Here is a 9,162-nt window from a genome sequence, read left to right as displayed (position 1 = left end):
AAAAACAAAACAAAAACATCAACAATCCTCCTCAAACAAAAATTTGTAGGAGTACTTGTTATTCTTTTTCATATTTCTTCCATAAACTAATTTTAATCATTTTCTTAACATAAACATTGATCTGGCACTTTTAACAGCACTTTCCAGATTATTCCATAATYTTATTCCCTGAATTGAACCGTTCCTTCAAACTGGTTCAAAATTTAAGTTTCACAAACATCTCAATCCCCTTAAGATTATAATAGCTCTCTTTAAGTGTCTGTTTGTCTTGTTCACGAGTGATGGTAGGATGGAGCAGGAGATGGATCGACGGACTGGARCCTCATCCTCAGTAATGAGGGAGTTGCTTCGGTCAGTCGTGGTGAAGAAAGAGCTGAGTCGAAAGGCAAAGCTCTCGATTTACTGGTCTGTCTTCGTTCCAACCCCCACCTGTGGTCATGAGGTGTGGCTCGTGACCAAAAGACCAAGATCCCGGATACAAGCAGCCGAAATGAACTTCCTTTGTAGGGTGGCAAAAGGAGACAGYTGAGGTGGTTCGGACATCTGATTAGGATGTCTCCTGGACGCCTCCCTTTAGAGGTGTTCTGGGCACATCCCACTGGGAGGAAGCCCTGGGGAAGACCCAGGACTTGCAGGAAGGATTATGTATCCTCTCTGGCCTGGGAATGCCTTGGGGTCCCCGAGCTGGAAAGTGTCGCTGGGGAGAGGGATGTCTGGGTTTCTCTCCTGRACCTGCTGGCTCCGTGACCCGACTACGGATAACCAGAAGAAGATGGAGATGGAGTTTAGAGGTATTATGATTTTATGAGCCTTATACATAACCTGCAAAATACTATAATCAACCAACTCATGAAATTTTAATAATTTCAACTGACAAAATATATTTGATGGGTGACTGTCAAGTTTTCCATCATGCAAACATATGAAAATCCACTTTTTTGAGCTGTTAAAATACATTTTGTTGTGTACTTGGAGTCTCTAATATAGTCTCTCCTGGTGCAGCATAGATATCTTTAGATTCTGTTTCGGTCATATTTTTCACTCAGTTCAGTTTTCTCTATTTTTATGACGTTTTCTGAACTATTATGTCAAACTATCTGTGAAGGAATTGCCAAATATGGTCTGGATTTACTAACTACCATTCCCTCGTCCTAATTCTCCTCAGGCTCTGGCTCAGACTCTGTTGTTGACATCTTTTAATTAAATTGCAAATAAAACGTCTCTGCACTCTCAGAAAACTTAGCCCCCTCTTAAACGTGAAAAGGAAGGATTTTAAAGCATGATATGTCACCTTTAAAAGGAGATCATGCTTTTAAATTCTCCTTTTTCACATTTAAATCATTCAGTTGGGGTCTTTAAAAAGTGGAACAGCCACTGGTCTGAATTCCTCCTTATTGCAACTCCACAAGCCCCTCTTTCTGAGGCGTGTCTAAGATCAACTCATTTTGATGCTCTCTTTAAATCCAAACGAGGCGCTGCACACCCATTCTAGTTTGAYAGTGGGGTTTCTGACTATATAGTGGCACAGAAATGTTTTATTTACAAATTAACTTAAAGWTGTCAACAAGGGGAGATTGTTCATCCAGACTTACATGTTGGAGCCAGAGTCTGACCCAGAGCCAGAGGAGCATGAAGACCACAARTTGTAGTTGGTAAGTCCAGACCTTATTTAGAATTYCTGTCGCAAATAGTGTGACTTAAAAGGAACACTTCGAATTTCTGGGAAGACAGGAAACCACCTGTCACCAGTTGAGTGTAAAAACACAGAATGGGAGTCKACACAATACAAGCTTGACAGGCCTATTATCTGTTAAAAGCACATCAGAAACACAAACAGCCTTCTTTTCCAGCAAAATTAAACCTACAGTACTAGACTTTTAAATTACATATAAAAGGCATTCGTTTTCATATTTTTTAGAACTGCTTGAAAGAGTCCGCCTTTGCTGAATCAGATCTATTCATGAYGGATAAAACTACACAGAATGAATCATTAAGGTCAATTTTACAGGAAAAAAAGGACAAAGTCTAAAGAATGGCTAGCTATAGAATTTTAATAAGTTTCAGGACCCCCCTCCTGTGTAATCAGAAATTCATTTCRAGGCAAAGAATTGAGCCCTGCTTGAAATAATATGAAATCTGCTGCAGAGAGAGAAAGAGAGAGAGAGAGAGAGAGCTGTCAGTTCAGAAACAGAAGTGAAAGGAAATAAAGGATATCTACATTAAAAATACTCCAGGGTGGCAAAAAATAGAGCAGAGGTTGTTCAGGGTTATTCCCACCTAAAGGATTACAAATAATGTATGAAGCTTGTTGGTTAACTGTTTTTTTTAATGCTGCAGGTTGAATATGTTTGGCTTTTTTTTTTTTTACCTCTTTGACCTTCAAGCATGAAGCTTGTGTAACACAGCTGACAGCCTGTCTGCAGGACCTGACAAAGAAGCTCCAAAACACACATAAGCAATGAAGCATCAAAACATTAGCTGGTAAAACCCCATCAGATTAAACTTATTAGTGACTTTCTCCAAATGATCGGTGATAAAGCTTTGCTGCAGGGTGTTCTCCAGCAACAAAGCAGGGCTTTAAGAACTCTGTTTTTGACCTCTCTGAGGATTCCAGGATCTTTTTTTGTCATTCGCTTCACAGAAACATAATGTTAATGAATAGAAACTGGTTGCCCAGGTCCCGGTGACAGAAGATAAAAACTGGCAACTATATTAAAATTGAGTAAGAATAAAAAAAAGAGTAAATAAACAAATAAGACACATAAAATAGGACAACAGCAACATCAGGAGCGGCCTGACGGTGGAACAGAAGCAGGAAGGCTTCAGAGCCCCCAGAGCCCAGGAAACTGTCCACCACACACCAGGACTGGGCTCCTCAGTCCTGCTYGCTTTCAGCCRTGGTGGGCCTTTCAGATCAGCCTGGAAGTGTTTATGTTCCATGTGAGGTCATCGCTCAGGTGGACACCCAAGATGCACTTCCACTTGTAATAAGATATTTAGACCTTTTTTTTTGCAACAGACTCCAGACGTTTAGAGCACGAGTTCTTGATCATGAAAAAGCTGAAGATCGTCTGGTCCTGGTATTTGAGCTGGTAGGATGGAGGACGGAAGTGAAGGTCCACTGTTTAAATGAATATTGAGTCTTTTAAGGAACAAGTTCTTCCTCTGGTTGAATGTTGCATCACATTTTATTAAATTAGACAAGGATGAAAACAAATGATTAAATAAAACCCTAACTTTCCATGAAGTACTATTTATCACTCGTCAACCTTTCATGCCAGAGATTTAATCATTCTATGATGAGACAGAACAGAGTTGAAACCATTCTGGTCAAACGTCGTGCGAGATGTGAATGTTTGTTGTAAAAGATTACTGTGCAACATTTGATAAATATCTGTAAATTTAGTGAGGATTTTTAAACACGACTATCTGTTTTAAATCAGAGAAAAAAAATTYATGCTCTTTGCTGTTTTTTTCTCAGAAGTATTATTTGAAAAGAAATCCATAATAAACATGGAAGTAATACCTTACTGAAGAATAATCATGTGGTGTTTGAAGCTCTGTGATGCTTTAGTTGCTAAGAAACCTGAACTAAACAGCAGCATCTGTGCTCTGACAAACTCAACCAGCTCATTTAGCTGGATTACCTGGCTATAACTAGGTTTTTATTTTTTATTTTTTGGCTTATTTTTTACCCGCAAATATACTCTGAATTTGTGTTTTCTGTTTTAAATATGATCAATAAAGGCTTTGGGATTTACGGTCTAATGTTGTAGTACGCAGATTTATGTAATATTTGCAGTTAGAAGGCAAAAAGAACAGAAACAAGTTTAGTTCGATCTCAGATTTGGTGCAAATCTAAATAGGATCATCAAAATTTTATAACAGCATATCAGCTGTCTGATAAAATACATCATAATTAACGTCTTCTGTTCTCCACAGACTTAATATTATGCAAATGACAAAGATTATCAGTCTGCAGCCCTWTGTTTGGAAGGATTTAGACTAAATAAATGTTGATTTTGAAGGTTGTTCAAGAGAATCGTTTTGTCTTCTGTCTCAGATGAATAATGCTGACCTCGGCAGAAGCTTGTGTGTATTTGTTGAGAGTTAAAGCATTGCTCTCTGATTGTCCGTGGCAGTCTTTACATGTCATTWCATGTTACATTATTATGTTGTTTTCATATTATATTCCTTATTTAATCTTAATACATCCAACATTTGTGTGAATATTTATTCATTAGGCTTATTTTTGAAACCTGACTATGACTGTATACCTTTTTTGATATCTTAGCTGTTCATAAATCAAAAGTTACCTCATTCAGGGGATGGGTACTATGATTTTTGTTTATCTAACTTATACCGTTTAAATTATGTAACTTTACAAATGTTTCTTTGACGAAACATTCAGTATCTTTATTTTCTTCAGAAACTTTGTTTTTTTTWAATTTGCTTCTGCATACTTGCTCTAGTTTGGGCCTTTTCTGCTATAGCTAGCATTCTGAACATTTAGCTAACGTTTTGTTACTTTTACCGAACCTTTTGCTACTTTGACCTTTTAGCTCACATTTTCTCTGTTTTACCTCAAACAATTCAGCTTCAGCTTCTTCAGCTAATTTCTGCAAAGTTACTCAATGCTCAGCATTCACGCTGCATTTTTAAATCTTGTTTTCTATCTGTGTAATGTAACAGCACTCGTGTTTATTTGGGTCAAAGGCTCATCTTATGGCTCTATCTGCCAACTGGTTGATTTTGAAAAAAGTGAGCTCAGTCAGTCAGTTTGAAATCTTACAGATAAGTGTTGTTTTGGTTTGTGAAGTCTTCTCTGTTTTGTGACGTTTTCCTAACTGTATCTGTCAGCAGTTTGCACACACAGTCTGTTTTATTTGTAGATTTCACTGTGTATTTGTAGGCGTTTCACATTTCAACCAGGAATCAATACAGCCTAATAAACCACATTATTATGACCTTGGCATTTGTGGTCTGCACCTTTTTTTTTACTGTTTTGGTTACTTTTGACCTCAAACAGCTCACTGGAATTCATTTCTTATATACAGTATTTCTGCAGTGAAAAAAGCCTATTTTCTCTCAAATCATGCTTTTTTTCTGATTTGTGTCCAAAGTACAGCTCTGCTGTTTTCCCTTGTTATATTCAGCACAGGCAAGCTGGTTTTAATTTGTTTATTTTACTCTTTGTTTATTTTTTAATAATTTTGTTTGTTTTCAGGTTAAATACTTAGAATTGATTTTTTGTTCTTTTAATTGAAGTCATTAAATTCATCTGTTAACCAACACACTCAGGTTTTAACAACTTCTGCCACTGTATGACCTTAAAACATGTTTGTCTTGAATTTTGATGTTTTTCTTATTTTTGGTACAATGAGAAGAATTACTGGGATTAGTGAATATAAAAGGCAGCACATGACCTTATATTGAGTGCACTGTGGTATGGGTGAAATTATCTCAGCAATAATTATTGAAAATATAGATTCAATGTTTTCTTTGTAAAACAATGAAATGTTTCACTTAAATGTGATTTTTTTTATTTATTTATTTGTATTTTTATTTTTTATCCTTTTTTTTTTTTTGCTTATAAATGATTATGAAGCCCATTAGCCTGAAATGTTACTTTTTGTCTGCTTATTTATTAGGGACAATGGCAGAAGCAGCTTTTGACTCATCTTTGTGAATTTACAATTTAATTATTTATATTTTGTTTTGCCCGGAAGTTGTACCAACAAAAACCTAAGTAGTCTTTTTTCTTTTTATTATTATTATTTTTTTTTTTTTTTTCAAAATTTTATGACCCCCGCTTCATCATTTGGAATTTCTTATAATTGTGGTTAGGTTAGGTAAAACAAATGTTAGTTACTAAAGTGAAAACCACTGTGAGGCAGGGGACACCCTGGACAGGTTGCAAGTCCATCACAAGGTTGCCGGATTGAATCCCAGCTGGGGACCTTTAGAGTTTGCATGTTCTCTCCATCCATGCATGCATGGGTTTTCTTCAGGCACTCCAGTTTTCTCCCACAGACCAAAAACATGAATGTTAGGCTAATTGTCAACTCTAATTTGTCCCTAGAAAGTGTGAATGGTTGTTGGTCTCATTTGTTCATGTGTCCTGAGAGGCAAGAGCTCTACCAACTGAGCCGCCATGCCACCCTCAATAAATAAAATAAAATAAGCATTATTATTTGATTATATTACTTTTGTTAATTACCCATTACAAAAGTTTTGTCAGATTATCCATAAAATCCAAAGAAGTTGTTTATAGAAATCAAACTTTTCTGTTTTTATTGATCAAACTTTTTCTTTGACCTAAAGTCTCTGTCTCTTCACAGAAAACTAAAATATCAACACTTTAAAAGTTTATTTTTGAGGCCGACACCTCATGTTTCCATGGAAGCTATTAGCAAAAGAATGGATGTCTACACACAGCCACATCATAGTTAGATTTTAAAAAATCCTCTTTCTGTACTTAAACACGTGCAGCTGGGTGAGTTTTTCAGATACACATATAAGTTTATATTTATAGTATTAGGTTAGGTAAAAATTAGCAGTGAAGACTTTGTGTCGCAATGAAAAACAGTTTAAACTGAACAAACGGCGATCTTATATTGAAGTTATCAATCTTTTTAAGAAGCTTTATTTGTTTTTGTTTGTTCATAGACAAATGCAGCAAGTGTGTGTGTTGTGACAGAAAAGCTGCAGGGCTTCAGAAACCTGGTTCTGTTTTTGCTCTTCACAATCACCTTATCAGTAAAACTTCTTATTTTATTTCAGCCTGAAGGCCTCCGAGCTGTAGGAATTTGCCTCAAGCTGAGATGAAAAACTAATTTATCAGATGCCTAATTGAACAACAAATGTGTGCCAGAGAAGTATGATTTGCATAGAGAACATTTTAAGTGTTCCTCTTTTTTTCCTGCCTGTGGAGCTGCATTTTGGGGATGTTTTTTGAGGAAACAATAATTCTTTGAAGCAGCGATAATTTGTTTCTCATGGTTTTTATTTGAAAAACTCAATAAAACAACTTTCTTGTTGTAAACCAGAGCCTACCTGGTGTTATTAAAAAAATTAGGAGGTAAAAACATAATTTATAGGGGTTGAAAGTTTTAAATATTAATGTTTTCTGTAGATTTTATGATCAAACAATCTTAGAGATTAGTTCAAAGCATAAAACAGCAGGTATTCAAAAAACATTTTTCCAAATTATATGTGACAAAGTAATGTGTGATAATTACAAAATGAGTCAAATGATACTGAGTCTGTTCTTTGTTCTGTTTTATAATTTTAGAAAGTTGCAAAGCTGGTTAATGAAATTGTGTCTTATTGTAGAATGTAACCAAAACTACAAACTTGTTTATTTTTCCCTTCATTTATTTTAATTTAGAAGAGGGTGGACATGACTTCAGTTACAGAAATAACTTTGAATGAAAGTTTATGCAGTTTTGAGCAGAAAAATCAAAACACATTTATTCAGAATAATCAGCACAAACCTGAGCTCACAACTACACCATCGGTCTCTGACGTGTTGCAGGACTAGTCAACATCTGGCCCGCAGGAGCTCATCTGGTCCATCAATGAGTTCATTTAAACTAGATTTTAAATCATAAGGGAGGAAAAAAACATCCATGTGATATTTTTGTATTTGCCACTTGGCTGCAGCTGCCATCTTGAATTAGGTTGACTCCTAAATTTAAAAGGTTTTACTTGTACACCAAATGATTACTTCCTAAATATTTCATTCAAATCCATGAGATATTTTACCAACAAACAGTTGACTCCAATAGGTGACAGTTTTCACACCATCAATTAGTTCTTAGAATATAAGTTGAGGATGACTCTCAATATTGTAAAATGTACAGATTTATATTATAGCCACTTTTGTATTTGGTAATGTTGCTCAGTGGCGGCGGCCATATTGATTCCAAAAGGTAATCCGTTGTCGATGTGCATCTTTGAGTTTCTTTAAATTACTAAGTATTCTACTAACAAACATTTTACCCTTTTTCCAGGTATGCTTTTTTTTTAACCAGTTTTATTTATCTAGCTCTGACTGCAGCTACCGCATGAAAGAAATGGCTGATTGTCAGGGGCGTGGCCTACAAGGGTCATACTGGAAAGTCCAGCAGCCAAGCTAACATGTCTTCTTTTCTTGAACAATCCTGCGGAAAAAAGTCTTTCAACTGACAAATGGATGGATTTTTTTCACATGCTGTGTGTTTGAGAGTTTTTTTTAATAGTATGGTGAAAGCTTATTAAAAGTACAAGTGTTTAAACATGTGTGACTGATTAAATGTGTCCACATTATTTGTGTGCAAGGATGCTGAACAAACACTTGGCCCTTCTATGAATATTGTGGCCCCTTGATGGCCACTTATTCCAAAAAAATCACTTATCAGCCACCAGTGTTGTAGAAAGTACCACAAGGTGATACCTGAGTAAAAGTAAAAGTATCTTACCAAAAAATTACTTTGGTAAAAGTTAAAGTCTCCTTTAGGAATATTACTTGAGTAAAAGTCTTAAAGTATCTGATAGTTTTTGTATTTAAGTAATAAAAGTATTGATTTAAAATGAGCAGTTATATTTTCTGTAATGACATTTATTAGGAGGTGATCTCCCCAACAAAATGTAGAAATGACTGTCATATTAATTTATAGTAAATTTAGGATCCACTAGTCTAGTTGTTTCAGTTTATATATCAAGGCTGCCCAAACGTTTTCCCCTAAATAAAAATCTGAGGGCTGCGGCCAAATGCAACAATATAATTCATGAAATACAAATACTTCTTAAGTACAGTACTTTTGTTTTAAAGATTATGTCCTGCTGGAGTGAGACATGATTTGTTTGTGTACAAACTAATACGGTATCAGAATTTTATATATTTATACTTCTCATTCAACCACAGTTAAATTCACTATCTAGAAGGCACAATTTACAGTGGGTAAAATAAGTATTGAATACGTCACCATTTTTCCTCAGTAAATATATTACTAGAGGTGCTAATGACATGAAATTTCCACCAGTTGTCAGCAACAACCCAAGTGATCCATACATACAAAGAAATCAAACCATAAAGGTCCAGAAATGAAGTTATTTGTAATAATGTGGAATGGCACAGGGAAAAAGTATTGAACACATGAAGAAAGGGAGGTGTAAAAA

The 9,162-nt window shown here is 35.5% G+C and overlaps 1 protein-coding gene across 1 annotated transcript in view; it reads right to left on the bottom strand.

Moving 5' to 3' along the window:
- Nucleotides 1-9,162, bottom strand: part of star2 (steroidogenic acute regulatory protein 2) — a 23,841-nt gene that overhangs the window by 12,904 nt on the left and 1,775 nt on the right. Inside the window, exon 2 of the mRNA XM_014006972.1 lies at nucleotides 7,497-7,595. The gene's annotated coding sequence lies outside the window, so the exon portion shown is untranslated. The remainder of the gene's footprint in view (nucleotides 1-7,496; nucleotides 7,596-9,162) is intronic.

Source organism: Austrofundulus limnaeus, unplaced genomic scaffold (genome assembly GCF_001266775.1).
Source record: "Austrofundulus limnaeus strain Quisiro unplaced genomic scaffold, Austrofundulus_limnaeus-1.0 Scaffold39, whole genome shotgun sequence".
NCBI lineage: Eukaryota > Metazoa > Chordata > Actinopteri > Cyprinodontiformes > Rivulidae > Austrofundulus > Austrofundulus limnaeus.
The sequence above is the reverse complement of the archived record's forward strand: the minus strand, read 5'-3'. Positions and strand labels throughout refer to the sequence as shown.